We start from the raw sequence: 24,228 nt of genomic DNA on the forward strand, positions 1-24,228 counted from the left end.
CCATGTTTCTGTGTTTCTGTGTGTAACACATCTTTAAGCATCTTTTGTAGGGCAGGATGAGTGGCAACAAATTCTTTCAGTTTCTGTTTGCTATGAAAAGTCTTAATTTCACCTTCATTCACAAATGAGAGCTTTGCAGGATATAATATTCTGGGATATACCCCATGTGAAGAGATAGATAGGTCTGGGCCTCTTAACTTACAAGGCCTAAAGCCCACCAGATTATTATCAAGCCCATTCTATCAGGTTCTATTTGCCTCTCAATCAGAAAACTTAATTGTAGCTTAGACAGCACCTTTCTTAGCTCCTCTAATAATGACTCTGTCCTTTGTTCTAGACCCTGTCTAGCACACTTGGGCCTCATTCCTTCGTAATCATAACCTCTACTCTACCACCAATGGCTCTACTCCCAACCTGTGTGTACTGATGGTCCTCTTCCCCACTTAATGCTGTATAATTGTTCAAACCTGGTTAATGCCACTGTTAGGATCATTGGTTACTATCCTCAACCTGTCTTTTATGACCTTGTCTAAATATGATCAGAGTCGGCAAACTTGGAAGGCTTCCATAGCCTTGGCAACTCATGACGACAGCCTAGGGTGGTTACTGGCGCCATAAACTAGAGTGTCAATTTGTTGTGTCAACAACAGGAGCCACTGTGCACTTGCTCCTCATGTGGGATCTCTGTCCTTAATGTGCTGTACATTGTGATTTGATGCTATAACTAGTATTCAAACAGTATGTTTCACTTTGTGTGTCTATGTGAGTGCAAACTGTTGAAATCTTTATACTAAATTGATCTTCTGTATATAAAGAGAATTGAAAATGAATCTTGATGCAAATGGAAGGGGAGAGGGAGCGGGAGAGGGGAGGGTTGCGGGTGGGAGGGAAGTTATGGGAGGGGGAAACCACTGTAATCCATAAGCTGTACACTGGAAATTTATATTCATTAAATAAAAGTTTAAAAAAAAATACTGTTTCAGTACTAGTTATAGCATCACTGCACATTAGACAACACATTAAGGACAGATCCCACAGGGGATGTAAGTACACAGTGACTCCTGTTGCTGAGTTAACAATTTGACACTCCTGTTCATGGCGTCAGTAATCTCCCTAGGCTCTAGCCATGAGTTGCCAGGGCTATGGAAGCCTTTAGAGTTCGCTGACTTTGATCTTATTCTGATAGGGTCATAGTCAAAGTGGAAGTTCTCTCCTCCCTTCAGAGAAAGGTACCTCCTTCTTTGATGGCCCCATTCTTTCCACTGGGATTTCACTCACAGAGATCTTTCATTTAGGTCTTCTTCTTTTAATCTTAAGAGCACACAGAGAATTTAATTTATATTTTACTTCAGAGTGCCTTTGTTATTTTCTTCATTCATTCAAAAATCCATGTCTTCTATTTCAAAATTTTTTATTCATTCATTCTAAAATGTTTATAATAGACTTATTAAGAACAAAATGTGGGGTGCGGCACTGTGGTCTAGTAGGCTAAGCCTCCACCTGCAGTGCCAGTATTCCATATGATGCTGTTTTGTGCCCTGGCTGCTCTTCTTTCGATCCAACCCATGGCCAGAGAAAGCAGTAGAAGAAGGCCTAAGGTCTTGGGCCCCTGCACCCCTATGGGATACTTAGAGGAAGTTCCTGGCTTTAGATCAGCCATGGTGACTATTTGGGGATTGAACCAGAAAATGGAAGACCTTTCTCTCTGTCTCTTCCTCTGTCTGTGGCTCTACCTCTCAAATAAATAAAATCTTTAAAAAAAAACCTAGCAAAATATGTTTCTATGAAATGCAGCAGATTCAATGATCACATAAATATTCAATTTTATATTATAGAAGAAGTTCAAAAAGAATTATTCTTCATTTTATGAAATATAAAACAAATTGAGATTATACAAAAACCCAAATTAGTTTTTATGTGGAAATGAATTTAATGTATTTACCTACTCACTTTTTCCAACTCAAAATTTATTTAGTTTTTAAATCAAGCATGCTTTGTCAAAGAAATGCTAGTGTCAGAAAAATTATAATAGTTTATTGCTGACATTTAGAAAATAAAGGAAAAAATCAAAATTTAAACTATATCCCCCAGAACAGGTAATATAAGTAAGGTAATGTTTGAACCTAAATACCTTAATCTCCAAGTACGTATATGATAAATGCTGTCAAATTAATTACATTACAATGTCGTAAATACCAATGTGATGTTTTTATCTCTATCCTTTTAGATCAGGGATCTTCAGGATTTAGTTCATTTACTTGTGCCATATTTATAATTGTTGAATATGGAGGTGAATTAACACAAACTGAATTCATTCTGATGCTAAAAATCAGTTATCCATTTTATTTCAATTCACATTGCCCAAATAAAATTTAGAAAACATCTAGATGTTTGAATATACACAAGTAGTACACCTTGAAATCCTATTCTAAATTGCTGATATATAGTAATTTCTTATATATTTCTATACCTTGCTTAAAGAAAGTTTATTGAAGATGTTTGAAAACTAAAAGTTATTGAAAAACTTATATATTTAACTTACATAATATTTATAACCTGCCTATATTAATTATTTTCTATAAAAAAGTTTGCAAGCTGAAAACAATTTGGAGAACGTTGTTTGTCTCTAGAGACAATTTGTTTCAAATCATTAATATTAATAATTTATTCTATATAAAATTATATGTTTTTGAAAAATATTTTGATAAGTAATAATTTATTTGAATCCTCACATTTAAGTAAATAAAATTATAAGATTGTGCAGGAAGGGCTGCTTTACAATTTTATTATCTTTGTTCCATTTTTGCATTAAAATTTTACGTGTGATAATTGGTCTGAACTCATCAAATCCAAGTATGTTTATATCATCAAATTCCCAAGGGTCTCAAATTCCTGTCAAATCATCCATAGATATAATTATAGATGTGGATATTAATTAGAAATATAGATGTTGGTAAATCCCCCACCTCTGTAATTTACTATAGGGTTTTTGGTTAAATTTTAAATCATTCCTGAACATAAAATGATGAGTATCATAAAATGTGTTGCAGTGAAGGGTGCATTCCCGTTTTCCTGTCTGAATTCTGAATGATTCCAGGTAGACATGGAAGTATGACATCCTAAAATCAGCTGAGCTTTATAGCACAGAGAGTTGTTAGACTTGGTGTTTAACAACAAAGTCTTCCTTATATTGTGCCCCAGTACATTGCAGCCTTACCTAGACACTTATAGAGCAGGGAATTTTGGCTAAATTTACAATATAACAAAGGGCACAGAACTCATGCTCACTCCTAGGGATACTAAAAAACTCCTAAATACAAAAAAAGGAGGTACAGTAGTTCATGTCACCCTTCCAATGTCCCTAATCATGTAAATCATTCATAAATCCTATATAGAGGAACAAATAAGTAGAGGACAGGGGCAGTGCTCTAATATTTAGGCATTTTTCTTTGCCGAGTGGGTTGTATTCTTGTCAGTCTAAGTTCAAAGAAAACAGAGTAGAAGAATGAACATTCCTAAATTGTTTCTTGTTATATTTAAAAGTATCTCTTATGTCTACCTACAGGCACTATTCTAAAAGGGAGCACTGAGAAGAAGGAAAATTTTGAATATTGAGCAACAAATTGTTCCCTTATGATGCTGATGTAAATCTAATGTAAGAACAGCAATATGCATGGGTGCTTGCACTCAGAATATTTTTGTAGTGATTTTAGAGCTCTTTTCATGGGCTTCAATTTTGTAAAAATAATGCTAAATTATTTTTCCTGCTTGTTTCCTCAAGAAATACAATCAAGTATTTTTCTTTGAAGTGAAAAAAAAATTGTACATGGTTGGGAAGCAATTAATTCTGGTAGGTAGTAATTTGCAGTTAACCAGTGAGAATGAATGAAAATACTTAAAAAATCAATAATGTTATAAATTTAAAAGGCAAACCAAGAAGTGAAAAATTCTTTTTTTCAAAAATGTAGATTGTAAATACAATCTTAAGATGTATTTTTCTTTATACACTCTCTCATTTCTTATTCTCAAGATAATAAACTATACATTTTTATTGGGAAGTAGAGAAAAATATTTCATTCAGAATATTAACATGCACAATTTGTTGAATTAATAGTTTTGCTGAAAAAATTGTGATAGTTGAATTGTATTTTTAAGCATAACTATGTTTTCTGTATAATGTCTTATTATCCATTGGTTCACTCCCCAGATGGCCACTTCAGCCAGCGATGTGCTGATCTGAAGTCAGGAGCCGGGTGCTTCCTCCTGGTCTCCTATGCAGGTGCAGGGCCCAAGCACTTGGGCCATCCTCCACTCCTTTCCCAGGCCACAACAGAGAGCTGGACTGGAAGAGGAGCAACCGGGACTAGAACCCAGCACCCATATGGGATGCCGGTGCTGCAGGTGGAGTATTAGCCCAGTGAGCCAATGGTTCCGGTCCCTCTGTATAATGTCTTATGACAGAGATATTTTTTTATAGATAGTGGGATGTTTGTGGCAAGTGGTCCTGGGGATTGTATTCATTTTGTTTCCATTAGAGCAAACAACTTTCCCATGGGGTATCTAAACTTAGAATGAGTTTGATGTCACAACAAAATTGAAAATGTCTGTAGGAAAAATAAAGGATTTTCTTCCTAGACTTCAAATCACAAAACAACAGTCCAATTGACTTGTGTTTGTCAGTGGTATATCTCTGTGTTTTATACGACATGAATTCTAAGAAAAATAGATATTTGTTCAAATGCTCACATTTGTATCATTTTTTTTGCTTTTTTTGCTTTCTTTAGCACTGTGAGTCAAAAATTCTTACTAAAAATAAGTTCATATGTGTTGCCCATAGGAGTTAATATCTTTTTCTTTAATAAAGACCCTGTTGTTTTTATTTTTTCCCAGAAACATTTTATGAAGGTATACAAATCACAACTTTGGGAACATAGAAATCAATTTCTAATAGAGCAAAATGGTTGTATCACACATGCACAGAACCTTTTGAGGACAGGCAGGTCCCAATGCTTACTTGGCAGTATTGCCTTATTCTGTTGCAGAGAGGAGCTGTCTTCCTCAGCCCACAATGCTGCTTGCTTTAATTAAGGCTACTGCATTTTCAACAAGCAAATTAGGAAGGAATTCTATGGACAGAGATTGGCACTCTCTATGCAGTTTCATTTATATTCTAGGTGTACTTGAGCCACATGCTGGGGAGGGAGTTTGCAGTTTCTTTTGACTAGATTTAAGTGCTAGGCAGATAAGTCAATTCTATTTTGGCCCATTATTTCCTAGTGTGATTCAATTCAATGGAGTCATGAAAAATGTTTATCAAAAGAATTTTGGAACTAAAATACTGACTAAGTGCAAAATATTGACACCAACCATGGTACTCAAAGAGCATACCCTAGGAGTGTTCTTCAATTAGAACATGAAATATTATTCTTATTTATAAGCTAAAATTATATTAAACTACATAAAAAGGGTTCCTGATTGAGACCAAATTTAATTCTAATTTTTCAGCTTCCTCTATCTCACTATGTGCAGCAGAGGTTGGGGGTATATAAATGTCATTTAACCTGCTTGCTTTTATTACCAGTATGGCCACTTTTTGTTCGATAGAGGTAGGTCTGCTTGTTCAGTCACTTCTTACAAACTGCTGGTCACACATGGGAAGGCAAATTTCTTCTCCCCTGTGTGGGTTTGCCAGTGTCTGGACAGTTCATCAGAACATACACACAAAACATCTTTCACAATCTTTCCACCTACGTCAAAAAGGATTTTCTCCTTTATGTGTTCTCAGGGGGCCATCATATGAGAACTTATGTAGTAGATCTTGCTACATCCTGGGAGGCTACATATGGGGCTTCTTTTCTGGAAGAGTGAATCTGAGTAGTGACTTTGACTACTTAAGGGGAAACACAGGAGCAAGGACAGTGGAGGAGATCTTGGTATCATTCGAGTTCATCATTGGCAGCTTTGGGCTACAACAACCATGACAACCTCTTTGAGCACCTGAGAGCTGCACGTAGAGATAGAAATATGGACTCGTTGTGGGGACACGGACTCACTGAGACCTACAGACACCTGTCTCTGAGGCGGGCATAGAAATTTTGTGAAGGGCAGTACCCACTTTCTCATCTACATATGCCATGTTTTGCTCACATCTCAGTCTGTTTGATGACTCAGCTGCACAAAGTATTTTTTCTTGCAGTCTCAGTATTCAGGTGGACTCTTTGAAAGAGGTTAGCTTGGTGTTGGAGATGCTACCTGCTTTTTCTGGGGAGGATCTGTGGTTCAAAAGTGGACATCAGCTGTACAATGCAGCACACATTGCTTGAACGTTGTGAACTTTGGAGTGAGACACTGGGCCCTTTTCTTCCTCTGAATGGTGCAGAAGTGAGAAGCTTGACCATATCTGGGAATGATTTGTAGTATTTAGTGGATGGCTTGAGTGTGAATAACGTTACATTTGAGAGGGTTCAAAGTCAGAGGGGGTGGCCGGAGCCGTGGCTTAACAGGCTAATCCTCCGCCTTGTGGCACCAGCACACCAGGTTCTAGTCCCGGTTGGGGTGCTGGATTCTATCCCTCTTGCCCCTCTTCCAGGCCAGCTCTCTGCTATGGCCCAGGGAGGCAGTGGAGGATGGCCCAAGTCCTTGGGCCCTGCACTCGCATGGGAGATCAGGAGAAGCACCTGGCTCCTGGCTTTGGATCAGCACGATGCGCCAGCTGCAGCAGCCATTGGAGGGTGAACCAATGGCAAAAGAAGACCTTTCTCTCTGTCTCTATCTCTCACTATCCACTGTGCCTGTCAAAAAAAAAAAAAACTCAGAGGGGCTGTAACGTGGAGGCAGCAAAGCGTGGGGATGAAAATCAGCTTGGAAGCAGATTCTCTTCTGATGTATAAAATGCCTATGTAGGGAACTGTTTTCAAGATATTTCTTAAAATAGGACTTTCAGTTGCAAATCATTAAGTGCACTAAAAGCACTTTCTCTGCAATTTCATTCCAGCAATACAAACTCTCTTCTGACTTTTCAGAAATTCTTTCCTCCATTGCTTGTTGGAGAGAAGCACCAAAGTTGAACATGTTTGGCTGCCTGGTAACTTCTGGTGAGCTGAATTCCTGTTAGGCTGTGGGCTGCCTAGTTTCATAGGAGCTTCCTGAGTTATTGCTTGCCATCCCCACTACAGCTACACTGAGTGACATCTTCCCTCTTATTCTGGTAGCTGCTTCACCATCCTGTTCTGTGGGTGAAGGCAGAGCCTGTGGCCAGCCAACCTGTGTCAAAGGTATTCGAAGCACTGGCCAGTGAGCTGCTGTCGCCATGCATAGTCTTCAGCTTCTTGGCAATGGGAATCTGTTATCAGTGGAGCGTGTACATAGACTCAAGAGCCACATATCTGGGCTGGTGCTGTGGCTTAGCAGTTAAAGCTGCCGCCTGTAGTGCCAGCATCCCATACGGGTGCTGGTTTGAGGCCCAATTGCTCCACTTCCTACCCAGCTCTCGGCTATGGACTGAGAGAGCAGTAAAAGATTGGCTCAGCTCTGGATGTTGTGGCCACTTGGGGAGTGAACCAACGAATAAAAAAGACTCTCTCTCTCTCTCTCACTCTTTCTCTTTCTCTTCCTCTCTCTCTCTCTCTCCCTCCCTGTAATTCTACCATTCAAGTAATAAATAAATAAATATTTTTTTAAAAAGAGGCAGGAGAGGAGCCAGCGCCATGGCACACTAGGCTAATCCTCCACCTGCGGTGCCAGCATCCCATATGGGCACCGGGTTCTACTCCCGGGTGCTCCTCTTCCAGTCCAGCTCTCTGCTGTGGCCTGGGATAGCAGTGGAGGATGGCCCAGGTGCTTGCGCCCCTGCACCTGCATGGGAGACCAGGAGGAAGCACCTAGCTCCTGGTTTCAAATGGGCATAGCTTCAGCCATTGCACCCATTTGGAGAGTGAACCAACAGAAGTAAGACCTTTCTCTCTGTCTCTCTCTCTCTCGCTGTCTGTAAACTCTACCTGTCAAATCAATAAAAAAAGAGACAGCAGAAAAAACCCTAATAAAAATAGACTATATATATATATCTACATATAATATATATATCTACATATTATATATATATATATATATATATATATGGAAAACAAGTGTGCAGTTTCTCCCTGTCACAAACTTATTCTCTTTACCTGAAACATTGTTTTTTTTAAAGTTTTTATATGAAAGATAGAGTGTCAGGAGGGAGGGAGTGAAAGATAGAAAGAGCGAGCCTTTTTATCATTTGGTTCACTTTCCAAATGGCCATAGTATCCATGGCTGGGCCAGATCAAAGCTAAGAGCCAAGAACTCCATTATGGTTTTCCACATGAGTCATAGAGACACAGATACATGGACCATCTTCTTTTTTTTTAAAACTTTTATTTAATGAATATAAATTTCCAAAAAACAGCTTATGGATTACAATGGCTTCCCCACTCCATAACTTCCCTCCCACCCACAACCCTCCCCTTTCCCGCTCCCTCTCCCCTTCCATTCATATCAAGATTCATTTTCAATTTTCTTTATATACAGAAGATCAGTTTAGTATATATTAAGTAAAGATTTCAACAGTTTGCCCCCACATAGCAACACCAAGTGAAAAAATACTGTTGGAGTACTAGTTATAGCATTAAATAACAGTGTACAGCACATTAAAACAGAGATCCTACATGATATTTTTAAAAAATTGATTAACTTTCTATGCAATTTCCAATTTAACACCAGGTTTTTTTTTTTCATTTTCAATTATCTTTATATACAGAAGATCGATTCAGTATATTCCAAGTAAAGATTTCATCAGTTTGCACACACACAGACACACAAACTGTAAAAATACTGTTATAGTACTAGTTATAGCATCACTTCACATTGGACAACACATTAAGGACAGATCCCATATGAGACATAAGTACACAGTGACTCCTGTTGTTGATTTAACAATTTGACACTCTTGTTTATGGCGTCAGTAATCTCCCTAGGCTCTAGTCATGAATTGCCAAGGCTATGGAAGACTTTAGGTTTCGCCAATTTTGATCTTATTCCGACAGGGTCATAGTGAAAGTGAAAGTTCTCTCCTCCCTTCAGAGAAAGGTACCTACATGGACCATCTTCTGTTGCCTTCCTAGGTGCATGCTCAGGACATTGGATTGGAAGCAGAGCAGCTGGGTTAAAACCAGCACTCTAATATGAGATGCCAGCATCAGAAGTAGCAACTTAGTCTACTATAGCACAATGATAGCCCCAATGTTGAATTTTAGAAAACATCACCATACCTCTAATGGGAAGCTAATTACAGTGCTTTGAAATTAGGTAGCATGGCTTTCCTCCTTACCTTACTTCCACTCCCCTTCCAGGTGCTGCCATGATCAGATTGCACAGTTCCATGCTTGGGCATAGCCAAGGTTTCTATCTAGATTCTTTTTTTTATAAAACTCCAAATATTTAGGATTGGCTAAAATACCAAAATGCATGACTGTCCGTGTGTGTGTGTGTGTGTCTGTGTCTGTGTATGAACAATAATGCTTCATTTTTTTAAAAAGAAAGAAAACCAAGTTCTAATTTGATTTTCTTCCCTTTTGAGATACATCATAACAGCTGCACCAAATTTGCAAAATGTGTGTAACTCTGGGTGAAATATTTTTCTTCTACAAGCACAATGATTTTAAAGGATTAAAAGTCTAGTAACATTTCTAAATATTATTCATATCATGCAAGCAGTGGTTGTTAATTTTAAACTGAATTAACAAACTTACAGGCCATACATGATTACCCTTCAGAACTACAAATACCAGATAGCAGTCATGAGCTGCATCACACCTGAAGTAGTACATTTACTCTACAGTTACTCCCATAGCTGAGGAGATGGGGACGTGGCAGAGGCAGAGGGCACTGTGAAACTAGCAGTGTTCATAAAGCTACAGAGTTGATGTAAAGAGGCACTCTTCTGTTACAAAAGGAGCTGGTTAGTAATTTTTTAAACCTGCCTTACAGAACTGATGTTCCTCTCATAAATGTCATCATCAAATTGGGGATTAGTGATGGGCAAGATGTGTTTTTTAAACATGATAATGTGATCTTGACCCTTGACATATTCCAGCTTCCACATATTGACTATTTTGTAGAAATATGTGTTGCACAGAATTGACACAGAGTGAACTACATGAAATTTTTATAATGATCTCTCCTCTATCATTCAGCTCAGATCATGTTAAGGTTTTGTTCACAAGGTTTTATAATGATTGAAATATCTCCTTTGAGCTGATATTTTAAATCAAGACATTAAGAATGTGACTCCTTCTGAAGAGCAACTGTGTTCAAAAGATTTGTTATTCTGTATTGGCCAGAGTGGAATAATTAGATGAATCTCAGTAAGATTTAGGAAGTTAACTACATAATTATGGTCCAGAAATCCTGATGTTCTACTGTTAGTACTATTGACATCTGGTCCATCAGATGTATCTTTGCAGAATTACTGGGATAGAGAATATTGTTTCAGGTGAGTCCTTCAACAGTTGGATTTGACCATAGACCTATTGAGTACACTGTCTTTGGAAGCAATGCTAACAGCTTAAGACCCTTTTGGAGACATTCTCCACATCTCACAATCATCTATTCCTGTTCTCTCTACTCTGTAGCAGTCAACAGCAGGATTTTAGTGTTTGACCCATCTAAAAGAACAACCACTAAGGATGCCTTATCCCACCCCTACCTAAATGAATGGTGACTATGCTACCATGTGTGTGTTTGTATGTATGTGTGTGTAAAGGTAACTTTTCCACCCCTACAGGAGTTTATACTTGTCTTGTGCTATGCAAATTAATGGGTAAAATTACTACTCAAATAGTACTCTATACTTTGTGTGTCTTTGTAGGTGCAGTATGTTGAAATCTTTACTTAGTATATACTAAGTTGATCTTCTGTATTTAACGATAATTGAAAATGAATCATGATGAAGAATGGGATGGGAAAGGGACTGGGAGATGGGATGGCTTTGGGTGGGAGGGATGTTATGACAAAATGATTTTCTTTCTGGTTGATCTATTCATTGCTGAAAGTGGTATAATGAAGTAGCAGGACATAAAATGAAAGCAATCACACAATGTGCCTGACACTGTGGCATAGAAGATGTGAGCTCTCACCTTGCTCTCCAAAGCTGTCAATGTCCTGTTGCTCATGGCTATGGGATCCTATATTGTGTCTGCGTTCATTGTGTAACTTCTAGTGTCACTCTTGCATCTGCATTATGAAGCAGGCCACCTCTGCTCTCTCCCCTTTACAGACTCTGTTTGCATCTCCATTATTTACCCCCAGGGTGTGATAAAGGCCCAGTGCAAAGGCTAAGATCTTTAAACTGCCTTGAGTGCCCATTAAGTACAGTAATAACATCCACTGTAGTGAGACTTACCAATATAATTTCTGACTTCAAGCTGGATGTGAAAAAATAAAATAAATTAAGTCAGCTGAGTTTATCAACCAAGGAGACCACCATAAATTGGAAGAGGTTTTGTAGCCATGGGGAAAGGAGAGAGTTAACCTGGAGTCCTGCCCTGCACCCTGGCCCTTATTCCACCATTGTTCCCCCTCCCCTCTCAGCCATGTCATTCAAGAGAGTGGAATGGTATTAAGGTATTTCATCAGAGATGCTGATGTGGCAGTTTGGCCTGGGAGGGCAGGGTCCCTGCACTACAAGAAGTCATAGAAGGACCAATTTTTTTAAAAAAGGAGTGATTTGCAAAATGACCCCAGGTTTTGTGTCAGTGCTGTCATCGCTTGCTGTAAAACATGTGTGTTGGGGGATGAGGGAAAGGCGATTTTTTAAAATAGTAAGACACCCTTGTTTCCTGAATGACTGGGTTCCAGGTACTCCACAAGTCTGAATTCACCACCTGTTGACAGCACTTGAAAATAGGCATTTGTTTGTCCATTTCACAGCTGGGGAAACTGAAGCTTACAGCGCGGGGCCCGCCATTCTCTGGGGCCAAGCTGGGGTGCACACAGACCTTCTGGGCTCTGAAAAGATGTGCTGACAACTCGCCCCTAGGCTGCCACATCAGCTTACACTGGCGTGGGAAAGTGTGCAGGGAAAGGAACGAGGTTGCTTGGAGAGAGATCTGTTTATTTACTGGTTTGGAACAGAAGACATTTTAGAAAACTGCCTGATCCTCAGGCCCTGGGGCCTGGGGCGTGGGGCCTGGGGCCGTGGAGCTGGGTAGGGTCAGAGGACAGCCTCCCTGGCTGCCTCCTTCTCCCTCATCTAGCAGCCCAAAGCCACAGGACCCAGCCTGCCAGTCTCCTATCTGGCCTTCCTCATTAGCTGGGATTGGGACCAATTTGTGGATGCCTTCAGTACCCTCAGGCAGTGTTTGAGTCAATCTCCCTGATGCTAAAGAGAAAAGAAAGGAGACAGCTGTCCCCCAGGAGCCTAGAGACGCCGAGAGTGCTCAGCGAATGATGGATGGAGGTCAGAGGAAGAGGCCAGTATTCCAAGGTCATTCCTAGTCTGGCTTTCTTTAACCTCACTGTTCCCTGGGGATCTGCTCCCTCAGGAGATCACCTCCCACCACAGACTTCAAAAAGCGAGGCTCACTCCTGGATCAGCCCCGGTTCTTTTGAGAATAGTTAACTTAAGGCACCCACACCCTCCCAGACACCCCCCAGTCCCTCGGCTGCCTGGAGCTCCCAGAAAAGAATGCAGATAGAATTCAGCAGGGCTAAAAACAGCAAGGAGGATGGCTCTTCTGTATCAGCTCAGGGGATGTGTCCTATTCCCTTTGGAGCTTGACAAAGACCCCTGGAACAGGAGTCAAATCAGAAGGCTTGACTGAATTAGCCTTAGAACAGCAGGTGCAGAAGACTAAGGCCACCACTTCCAGGGGAAGGACACTGGGGAAGCCACCTCAACTCTCAGACACTATGACATCTCATAAGGATAGAATTAAATCAAGTGCTTATAGGGGTTTATAAGCAAAAATGCACCAAAATATGAATTACCACTGTTGTCATCCATTAAAATAATATAATGGATGATCTTAGAAACGCTTCTAAGTGGAGCAGCACTCTGCATCATCATTTCATCTAAACTTCACAAGAATGCTGAGACAGTTGTTATTCTCTCCATTCTACAGAGGGGAAATGGAGGGGCTACTAGATTAAGTACTCTTTTAATAACGTAAGAGCAAAGTAAATGGCAAAGTTGAAATTAGAACACAACTGGATCTGGCTATAATAATGATACATAATTATTTTCCATGCTAAAAGAAGTGGGCAGGGATATGGAGAATCCATGTGAACTATTCCATGAGGAGAGGACAGAGCCATGAGAGGCAGAGGGAGCCAAAGAGAAGCACTAACCGAGCACCTATCGCATGTCAGGTGCGGTGTGAGGCATGAACGTGCATCATGTCTGTAGATCAGAGGGCAAAACGTAAGGCACTGGCCTGTGATCCTCAACTCAAGGTCAAAGAGGACACTCATACTCCTGGATTCTAAGTATGAGCACTACTCCTGCATTCACTCCCTATTTCTTAGGTTCCTAACATGAGCAAAGCCCACCAAAGATAAAAATTAAGACGAGCATGAAATCACCTAGTCTGGGGCCAGGATGCAGTCATTCTCCCCCTGACTATTACAAAAGCATCCCAGGAGTTCCTCACTACTCATCACATTTCTCGAAAGCTTATCTGAAGCCTAAAGACACATAGTTTAGAAACTCACCCCAAGACCCTTCCTCCCAGGGCGTTGAGATATCAGGGTTTCTTTCTGTTACCCTTTAATATCCATGCGTAAAAGTAAACATCATTCAAGCTGCTGTCAGTATCTGTATGACAGTCCCCTCCACCAAAGGGCTATAGAATCTACAGTTGTCAAAATGGCGTGCCTCTGGGAGACCAGGAGGAAGCACCTGGCTCCTGGTTTCGGATTGGTGCAACGCACCAGCTGCAACACACCAGCCGTAGTGGCCACTTGAGGAGTGAACCAACGGAAAAAGGAAGACCTTTCTCTCTCTCTCTCACTACCTAACTCTGCCTGTCAAAAAAATGTCATGCCTCTTACAGAACACGCTGCCACACCACACGGAGCCACTGGGACCTGGCATATCCACGGCACCCCTGAGAAGCCTGCAGAGTCTTTGATGCTCTCCTGTTGCACAGGTTTGGGAACCAGGCTTCTTGAGATTCTAGAGAGTAATCTGCTCCAGGTGATGCCATGTGGAAATGCCAAACCCAAGTGGGAGCCAGTCTTCTATTCCCAGCGTCTCGGTCTAGTGCCTTTTCTCCTGCAGCAGGCGACTGTTCAAGACCAAGGGCACTTCTTTGAAGGATCCCCTTAGGAGCATGAAATCACCACGTGCCACATTCTCATCCCAGCTCTACTTGTCCCAGCAATGGGTGTTTAAGGGAATCTGTCAGATTTTCAGACAGTTTTGGTTTGTCTTTCCTATCACCAGTGGACCTATCACTGATGCTATCCCACTGATCAACTGCAGTTAGCTTAAGGAGTAGCCAAAAATGTCTGCTTTAGTATGAGTAAGTGAAGGGTACTCTTCCGGTTGGTGTGTAAAAAGGAACAGTTTGAAAGGGAGATGGCAGTATCAAAATTATAAGCACAGAAACCCTTAGATCCAACATCCCCATCTAAAGACATATTCACATGAGAGGTGGGTGCTTGGTGGAGCAGTTAAGATGCCACTTGGGGTGCTAGCATCCCATGTCAAAATGTTGGCTTCGAGTCCTGGCTTGCATGCTTCTGATCCAGCTTCCTGCTAATGTGCACCCTGGGAGACAATCAGTGATGGTTCAAGTGCTTAGGTCCCTGCCACCGACATTGAATTCCTTAATTGAGTTCTGGGTTCCCAAGGCCTGGCCTAGCCTTGGCTATTACAGGCATTTGGGGAGTGAACCAGTGGGTGGAAGATTTCTCTGTGTCTGTCTCACTGCCTTTTGAAGAAACAAAAAGGAAGAAAAGAAGGAAGGAAAGAAGGAAGAAAAGAAGGAAGGAAGGAAGGAAGGAAGGAAGGGAGGAATATTCTCAGAAGTGACAGAAGACTGTGTCAGAGCTGCACAGCTTTCTTTATTTTAACAACAACAAAAAAAGCCAAAGTGCTCCTTATTTGAGCTAACTTTTTTCAAAGATTTATTTATTTATTTGAAAGGCAGAGTTACCGAAAATCAGAGACAGAGAGAGAGAGAGAGAGAGAGAGAGAGAGAGAGAGAGGTCTTTCATCCACTGGTACATTCCCCAGATGGCCGCAACAACCGGAGCTGAGAGGATCTGAAGCCAGGAGCCAGGAGCCTCCTCTGGGTCTCCCAAATGGGTTCAGGGGCCCAAGAACTCAGGCCATCTTCCACTGCTTTCTCAGGCCATAGAGGAAAGCTGGATCAGAAGTAGAGCAGCCAGGACTCTGACTGGCACCCATATTGGATGCCGGCACTGCAAGCAGCAGCTTTACCTGCTCTGCCACAGTGCTGGCCCCCAGTTTTTTTTTTTTTAATGTATGTTCTTCTGACTAGATGGTAGGTGTTTAATAAGTAATGTCTGATTTACCCAAGGTTGTAGTATTTTTAAAATTTAGTTTCGTGTTGTAATCTTTCATACCAGTCTGTTTCCCTATTCTCAACATAATAACAATGTAATGGTAAGCAATCCCTGCTTAAATCTTAGATAAGGCTGGCGCCACAGCTCACTTGGCTAATCCTCTGCCTGTGGCACCAGTACTCCAGGTTCTAGTCCTGGTCAGGGTGCCAGTTCTGTCCCGGTTGCTCCTCTTCCAGTCCAGCTCTCTGCTGTGGCCCGGGAAGGCAGTGGAGGATGGCTCAAGTGCTTGGGCCCTGCACCGCATGGGAGACCAGGAGGAAGCACCTTGCTCCTGGCTTTGGATTGGCACAGCGTGCCAGCAGTAGCGGCCATTTGGGGAGTGAACCAATGGAAGGAAGGCCTTTCTCTCTGTCTCTCTCTCTCTCAATGTCTAAAAAATCTGAGATAAAAGGATACCATAAAATTTGCCATTTATATGAATGTTCCATTTCTTCTGTGTGATCTACTTCATTCCATGCTTCCAATACTAAAATAGTAGTAGTATCTGCAGCCTGGGGAGGCCTTGTCTCTAGAACTAGATGTGTGTATTCATTTGTATACAGGGTGTGTGCACATGTGTGTATGAGTTTTGTTTGGGGTAAAGAGGGCATCTAATCATTATTTTCTCTCTGCTGATGTAATGGAGAATTTGTTCCCCTAGCACATCTTAGAACAATGTTTTTATGCTCTTCAATTCAATTTGCTGGTATCACAATTAATACAGTTATGGTCACTTGAAATAAAACTATTTACAAATTGAGTAATTTACTTTAATAATGTCAATGTGTTCTCACACTTACATTTGCTTTAATTAGTGTACAAGCTATTATTTAATAGCATACTTCACATAGGAAATTGTAATAATGCATTTGTGGCTCCTTGTAAAAGAAAGGAAAACTTTTAATGGACTAAGTAATTTTGTGGAAGAACTGTTAGCTATAAAGTGAAGGAGGAGAAAGGAGAAAGTCAGATTGCACAGCTTGCAAGAATGTTAGAAAATACTCTTGATATTTTTCTTGATACTTGCTGATACAAAGTACTTCAAAAAGTTCATGGAAAATTATAATTTTTTTTTGACAGGCAGAGTGGATAGTGAGAGAGAGACAGAAAGAAAGGTGCATCGTGCTGATCCGAAGCCAGGAGCCAGGTGCTGCTCCTGATCTCCCATGCGGGTGCAGGACCCAAGGACTTGGGCCATCCTCTACTGCCTTCCCGGGCCATAGCAAAGAGCTGGCCTGGAAGAGGGGCAACCGGGATAGAATCCGGCACCCCGACCGGGACTAGAACCTGGTGTGCCGGCACCACAAGGCGGAGGATTAGCCTTGTTGAGCCACGGCGCTGGCCTAATTATTTTATAATTGCATTTTTCTACAAACTTTTTGAAGCCTGTCTGTACATCTCCCATTTATCATTATATAAATTATGTTGAAAATTTTGAATGGTAGTTAGGGAAAGAAACATAGTTTTTTTTTTTAATTGCTAGTTTTGCTTTTTCAAAAAGTCTTATTTTTTTATTTACATGAAAAACACAGTTACAGAGATAAACATCTTCCATCCTTTGTCTCATTCCCAAATGGCTGCAGCAACCAGATTTGAGCCAGCCAAGAGCCAGAAAATCTACCCAGGGGTCCCATGTCAGTAACAGGGGCCCAAGTACTTGGGCCATTTCTGTTGCTTTTGAAGACATATTAATAGGAAGCAGAATCAGAAGTAGTTAAGCTGGACTTGAATTGGCACTCCAATATGGAATCCTATTATTATAAATGGCAGCTTACCCCACTGTACCACTGTGCCATCCCTGTGAATATTTTTAAATATTTTTCAGTTTTGATATAAGACTGCAATAATGCCTCAATTTCTGAGTATCATAGAATAGGCCTTTTCTTAATGAATGACTCTTAATAGAGGAGAACATAATGATGTGGAATATAAAAAAGGTAGGAAACATTTTGATGTTCAGACAGACTAAGCAGATGGGGTGCGTTGTCACCCAAGTCATAATTAATAGCATCTTCATTTCTCAACAAATAGCAAGATGTGCTATCAGGCAGTAGGGGGAAGGTACCTATAACTGAAATAATTCCACACTCTGATTTCAAAATATAGTGGACTGCTGGCATTATAGCAGAGTAGGTTAAGCTGCTGCCTGTGATTCCAGCATTCTATATCAGGACACTAGACTGAGTCCTGGCTGGTATGCTTCTGATACAGCTCCCTGCTACTGCTCCTGGGAAAATAGTGAAAGATGACCCAAGTACTTGGGCCCCTATTACCCTTATAGGAGACCTGGGTAGAGTTCCATACTTCTCACTTTGGCGTGGCCCAAGCCTGGCTATTGTGGCCATTTGGGGACTCAACCAGTGGATGGAAGATCCCTTGCTCTCTGTCTTTCCCTCCTGGCCTCTCAAATAAATAAAGTAAATCTTAAAAAATCAATTGGATAATCTTTTTTCCCAATTTGATCAATTTAAGTTTCTGTTATTTTTATCATTTTTGACACTTTGGTCAATGACAGAAGTTCATAAAATTTCATGTAAAAGATGAAGCAGAATATGGGGCCAGCACTGTATCACAGCAGGTTAATGCCCTGGCCTGAAGTGCCAGCATCCCATATGGGCGCAGGTTGGAGACCTGGCTGCTCCCCTTCCCATCCAGCTCTCTGCTATGGCCTGGGAAAGCAGTGGAGGATGACTGAAGTCCTTGGGCTCCTGCACCCACATGGGAGACCCAGAAGAAGCTCCTGGCTCCTGGCTTTGGATTGGTGCAGCTCTGGCCATTGAGGCCAATAGGGGAGTGAACCATTGGATGGAAGACCTCCCTCCCTGTCTCTCTCTCTCTCTCTCTCACTCTCTTTCTGCCTCTCCTTTCTCTGTAACTCTGACATTCAAATAAATAAACATTTAAAAAAGATGAAGCAGCAGAATAATTATGCAGTAAAATTAACTGTATCTTAAGGAAAGAAGTTCATAGGACTGAATTTAGTTTTTGAGTACTTGTGAATAGTTATGTAATAAGCCCCCACTGGATTTCCATGTGGGAAACCCAGATGAAGCTCCTAGCTCTTGACTTCAGTCTGGCCCAGCTCTGGACATTGGGCCTACCTAGGACGTGAACCAGCAGATAGATAGTATCTCTTTCTGTCTCTCTCTCTTTCTCACTATAATTTTTCCAAAATTGAGCTGTGTTCTCTAGGTCATTCATAGAACAGATTACTCAAGAAAGGAGTGAGTTACTGGTAGAGCAATCTGCTTAGCAACAGTAAAAATGAGTTTATGTAATATTTTATATAACATTTTGACTTCAGGATACATAAATTACTACTGAGTTAATTGCTGCATATATTACAATAAATATTCTCATTCGGTCCTTACGCAATTCTCATTGTACTCGGCCTCTAAAATCTTTCTTTGAAATAATTTGCATGCTGTTTCATCATGTTATACAATGTTAAAGGAGTAAACTGAATCTGATTATTTAAGCACCTGATCTTTAAAATGTAATAGATTTGGGCCCAATGTTGTGGCACAGTGGATTTAGCTGCTGCTTATAGCTGTAGCAGTGTCATCCCACATCAGAGTGCCAGTTTCATTCCTAGCTGCTCCATTTTTAATTCAGCTTCCTGCCAATGCACCTGGAAAATCAGTAGGTGTTCCAAGTACTTGGCCCCTTCCATTCAGGTGGCAGATCTTGATTGAGTTCCCAGCTTCTGTCTTTGGTGTCTCCCAACCCTGGCTGTTGTGCCATTTGAGGGATGAACCAGCATTTTGTAGATTCTTTCTCTTTCTCTCTTGTCTCTCTTCTCTGTCTTGTTGTCACTCTGCATTTCAAATAAGTCAACAGATAATAAATTTTTAAAAAATAGTATATTTGGGCAGCCCCTATGGTATAGTTGGCTAAGCCTTTGCCTGAGGTGCTAGCATCCCATATGGGTTCCAGTTCAAGTCCCAGCTGCTCTTCTTCTGGTCCAGTTCTCTGTTAATGTCCCGAGAAAGCAGTAGAAAATGGCCCAACTACTTGGTCCCCTGAAACCATGTGAGAGACCCTGAGAAGCTTCTGCTTCCTGGCTTTGTTCTGGCACAGCTCCAGGCATTGCCGCCTTTTGGAGAGAGAACAAGTGGATGCAAGATCTCTCTCTCTCTCTCTCTCTCTCTCTCTGTGTGTGTGTGTGTGTATGTAACTCTGACTTTTAAATAAATAAATCTTAAAAAAAGAAGGAAAATCCAAAGTGCTGACAACACCAAATACAGGCAAGAATGTGGGACAACAGAAATTCTTGTTTATTACTGGTAAGTGAAAACTGATACACTTAGGATGGCAGCTTGGCAATTTAATATAAAATTGATCACGGTCTTACCATATGATGTAGTAGTTACACTCTTTGTTTACCCAAATGAATTGGAAACTTATGTTTGTACAAAAACCCGTAAATACATGTTAATACCACCTTTATTCATAATTGCAACCAAGATGTCCTTCCACAGGTGAATGAATAAAACGATGGTATATGGATACAATGGAATTATTCAGTGATGAAAGCAACGGGCTATCAAGCCAAGAAAAGATTTGAAGGAAACCTTAAGTGTACTTATTATTACATAACGAGAAGGCAATACAAAGAGGCTATATACATTATTGCAAGTATAAGACATTCTAGAAAAGATAAAAACCTACAGAGACTGTACAAAGATCACTGGAGAGTTAGAGGAGGGAAGGGTGAATAAATAGCTGAATCATAAGGTTTCTTTTGAGCAGTGAAACTATTTTATGTGATAATATAATGCTGGATGTGTATCATTGTAGAATTGTCAAAGCCCCTTGGCTGGCGCTGTGGCTCACTAGGCTAATCTTCCACTTGTGGCGCTGGCACCCCCGGGTTCTAGTCCCATTTGGGGTGCCAGATTCTGTCCAGGTTGCTCCTCTTCCAGTCCAGCTATCTGCTGTGGTCCGGGAAGGCAGTGGAGGATGGCTCAAGTGCTTGGGCCCTGCACCCATATGGGAGACCAGGAGGAAGCACCTGGCTCCTGGCTTTGGATTGGCACAGCGCGCCAGCTGTAGCAGACATTTTGGGGGTGAACCAACAGAAGGAAGACCTTTCTCTCTGTCTCTCTCTCTCAACTGTTTAACTCTGCCTGAAAAAAAAACCCTGAAGGTTCACCATAAAGAGTAAACCCCAATACAAACTATGGACATTGGTTAGAAATAAAGTATCACTACTGATATATCAGTGTAACAAATGTACTCTATTAATTCAACCTGCTAGTAATATGGTAAATTGCTCATGTGAGGAAGAAATGTGAGAACTCTTTACACTGTACTTTTTTTGCTCAACTTTTATACAATCTAAACTTATAAGCCCCAGGATTCTTCCATCAATTTTATTTAAAATCATACCATACTTTTCCCATTCATTCATCACGCTAGTTTAATATAAACACATGCTTAGTTAATATGCAAAATTCTCAAATCTAGATTCTTTAAAAATTAAGAAATTGCAAGTTAAAATATGTATTTGCATATATCTCAGTCAAGTTAGCTCAAATCTTATTAGTTCATAATAGTTCTTGGTCTCATATTATAGCCTGACTCTTTTATAATCTAATTCTTTGGGCATGTAGTTTTTGGTTTTTTAGACTTATTTATTTATTTGAAAGTCAGATTTACAGAGAGGCAGAGGCAGAGAGAGAGAGAGAAAGAAAGGTCTTCCATCTGCTGGTTCACTCCTCAATTGGCCTCAACAGCTAGAGCTGCCCTGATCCGAAACCAGGGTCCAAGAGCTTCTTCCTGGTCTGCTATGTGGGTGCAGGGGCCCAAGCACTTGGGCCATCTTCCACTGCTTTCCCAGGTCACAGCAGAGAGCTGAATTGGAAGTAGAGCAGCCAGGATTTGAACTGGCACCTATTTGGGATGCCGGCACTGTAGGCAGTGGCTTTACCTGCTATGCCATAGCACTGGCCCCATGGAGTCCTTCTAAGACATCAGCTGTGCCTTCTATCAGTTATTCCTTTATTTAACATGTTTTGTGTAAGCATTTTCTCTTTAATAACTGAGCAAAGTCTTTTATTTCGTTATGGTCAGCTCTTCATTTTAAATTGGAAATATTTTTGTAATTATTTTTCATCAACCAAACTATATTATTGGATATTTTCTGTACTTTTGTACAGCCTGGTTACTTATAATCAAGAAGGTAGAGGAGGAATCTTAGTATAATTACAAGATGCCAATCTGAAGTCAATTTTTATATTTGATTATTTCCTAGACTAGAGGTTACAAATTTTTTTCTTACAGGACCAGATAGTAAAGATGTTAGTTTTGTTGACCATTCCATTTTAGCTCTAGACAATAATTAAACTACTCATTGTGCATGTCTTTCAAGAAAACATTTAGTAACAGGAAGTTAGCCAATTTGGCCCATGAGATCCCTACATATTTTTTCATAATACACATTTTTTATGAACTTTGTGAAGTGTAAAGTGTATATGATATTTCTGTTGCTTTTAAGATTGTAATAAACTTATCTTTTAATTAAATTTTGCCACAAACTTAATAGAGTTCCTTAGCATAATTTCAATGGATTTATATTCAACATTGTTGATTCTCTTTTAGCCTGTTCAAATCTACTAACGAATTCATCAAGCAAATTTTTTAAAAGATTTATTTATTTATTTGAAAGGTACAGTTACACAGAGAGAGAAGGGGAGGCAGAGAAAGAGAGCCACAGCACCAACCCCATTAAGCAAATTTTTACATCAGCAAATTGTACCTTTTAGCTCCTGATTTTCAATTTTTTTCCTTTATACAATCTCTTTTTGTTGTTGTTGTTGATAATCTCTACGTTTTAAGACACTGTTCTTAGGGCTGGTACTGTGACATAGCGGGTAAAGCCACCACCTGCAGTGCTGGTATCCCAATATGGGCACAGTTCAAAATCCCTGCTGCTCTACTTCCAATCCAGCTCTCTGCTATGGCCTGGGAAAGCACTGGAAGATGGCCCCCAAGTCCTTGGGACCCTGCACCCATGTGGGAGACCTGGAAGAAGCTCCTGGCTCCTGGCTTCAGATGGGCACAGATCTGGCCAATGCAGCCAGTTGGGGAGTAAGCCATTGGATGGTAATCTCTCTATCTCTCTCTCTCTCACTCTCTCTCTCTCTCTCTCACCCGCTCTCTCCCTCCCTCTCTATAACTCTGCTTTCCAAAAAATATATTTTTTTAAAAAAGACACTGTTCTATTTTTGTTTAGTTTGTTATCCAAATTATTTTAGTAGATTGAATATGTTTGTGGCAGTTAATTTAAAGTGCTTTTCTAGTAAATTTAATGCTTGGGTTTCTTCAGGGACATTTTCTGTTAATTTCATGTTTCTTGTGAATGGGCCTTACTTTTCTTGTTTCATAGCATGCCAATTAATTTTTTGGTGAAAACTATTTTCGATGTTATAATGTGGAAACTCTGGAAAGACGGTTCTCTGCTTGCGGGTTTCTTGTTATTGTTAGTAGTAGGTGATTGATGTCTTAGTGCCTTTTATATCCAGGTTTTATAACATCTTTCTTTGTCCTTTATCAATAATGCTGGGCCTGTTCCTTTAGCTTAGTGGTCAGCTTGTGCTGTCATAGATTTCCTTAAATGTCTGGAGCCAGGAAAAAAGAAAACTGAAATAATGCTCTCCTGGGCTTTGTCTACTGGCTCTGTGTTGGGACAGGTGCTCCTGTACTTAGCAGAGGCTTTCACAACACCACTTTTCCTTGGTTCTGAACACAGAATGGTAGCCTGAGATGAAAGCTGGGCTCTTTGCAGACCTTCTCTGAATGTGAGTCCAGCACTGGCTTTCTAAGAGATGTTCTCAACTCCCTTGGATATGTGCAACCTAGCCCTCACTCCCCATGTATCTCCTTTCCCAATCCATTCCTACCCACACTGTTCCATGTGACCTGTTCCATAGAAATGCTTCCCTTAATGATTGCTTCCACCATAGCTACCTGAGACAAATGTTTTTATTGACTCTCAGTACTTTTGGGAAAGACTGTTAGGGAGGTCACCGTCACACTACTGAGAACCCATTGAACTGGGCCGTGAAAGGCAAGTGCTGTGCTGGTTCTCCAGGAAGCAGCCAGGAGGGTGATGCATTCAACCACAGTTCTTGCAGGGTACAGCCCTTTCTGGCATGAGGAGTGTGAACTGCTGTCTTCACAATTTAACTTCCTCCTTCGAGCAATAGCGAAAGTGACACAGCGCTCTGTCTTAATCTTTCTCCTGCTTACTTAGGATTTGAATAGATTTCAGAGTTCTGCAGAAAGTTTTGACAGCTTGTTAGTCGTTTTAGAGGTGTTACATAGCCAAGCAATTTCGGGCTATGCCACCATCATACTGATGTACTATGAAGAGGCTTTTAAAATTTTACTTAAAAATCTTATCTTTTAAAATAATTGAGGAGAGAGCATGCACATACAAAAAATTGCCAACAATGTTTTCAGACATATGTACAGAGGATTCCCAAAGTTTACAGTACTGTTAACAACTAACACATTTATTATTTCAATACTAAAAGTACATAACAAATCCTAAATTTCCATTTTGTTCTTTCTTTTTCATTTTTAGGAAATTATTTTGATTATAACTGTACTTTCAAAATGTGACTGTTGATGTTC

The sequence above is a fragment of the Lepus europaeus genome, chromosome 7, assembly GCF_033115175.1.
Source record: "Lepus europaeus isolate LE1 chromosome 7, mLepTim1.pri, whole genome shotgun sequence".
In the NCBI taxonomy this organism is placed as follows: Eukaryota; Metazoa; Chordata; class Mammalia; order Lagomorpha; family Leporidae; genus Lepus; species Lepus europaeus.